Source organism: Rhineura floridana, chromosome 4, assembly GCF_030035675.1.
Source record: "Rhineura floridana isolate rRhiFlo1 chromosome 4, rRhiFlo1.hap2, whole genome shotgun sequence".
Lineage (NCBI taxonomy): Eukaryota > Metazoa > Chordata > Lepidosauria > Squamata > Rhineuridae > Rhineura > Rhineura floridana.
The window spans coordinates 40,048,101-40,049,131 of record NC_084483.1 but is presented as its reverse complement, the minus strand read 5'-3'; positions in this window follow the sequence as shown (position 1 = coordinate 40,049,131).

Below are 1,031 nucleotides of genomic sequence, written 5' to 3'. Positions count from 1 at the left end.
TGATTCTCAGACTGAGGGTAGAGACACACTTGCTGTTCTGCCAGTTCCAGTAGGTCTCCACCTCAATTTTCTGAAAACGGGGGCACATGATGCTAGTCAAACCCCCATTTGTAAAAAGGCAATTTTTCCTATAAAACCCAGTGGGAGCAGCTTGAATGCAGGTTTCCCCCCTAAAATTCAGCTTCCAAGAGATTTTGCAACTGATTGGCACATCAGCCATTCCCCCGCCAGGTGTGGCTAATGGAAGCACTTTGCTGTAGGCGACTAGTGTGCTTACAGCCCAAGATAATGATCTCTTATTAGTGTGCTGCCAAAGCCTCCTATGGCTGCATGAGGGTGATGTTGCTGTTAACAGTTTTGTTTTTATATTGTTTTGTTTTGAACATCGTTGTAAGTCGCTTGGAGACCTTCGGGTAACAAGCAGCTAATAAATCTAATAAATAATAACAGCTTCCTCCTCCTGAATCACAGGGCTGCTCCTCACCCTGAGATATTCACCCAGAACATAAACAGGACCCACTTTCTTCCTTCCTCCTCCATGTTTTACTACAAATGCATCACAAAGCTGTTATACTTAAGGTTCTTTTGCCACTCAGAGGAGTCTGTGTTCCACCATGAAAATGATCTACTCTAAAGTATACATATTTATACCAGGATGCGTGGGCAAGATGCTCATTCATTAATGCAATAATATTCTTGGGTATCTCAGATAGAAGAAGAGATTTTTGGTCTGAATCCCCAATAGACTCATAAGAGAAAGATTCATCACTTTATATTAGTTTACAATGTACACATGGGATAGTGTCCAGCTCTCTCATTCCATCTGTGCAAGATTTCCGCTTGTGCAACAGAGCTCCCCATGAGAACCGAAGCACAGCCATCCTTCAAAATTCACACTTATTCACTTTTTGCAGTGCAATTTGCCAACCTGCCAATGTTTACAAATACACATATGTTAGGGGAAAGTGTGCATAAAAATGAATATATGAGTGAAAATGACATTTAAAATGCATTATATGAAAAGTTGCTTG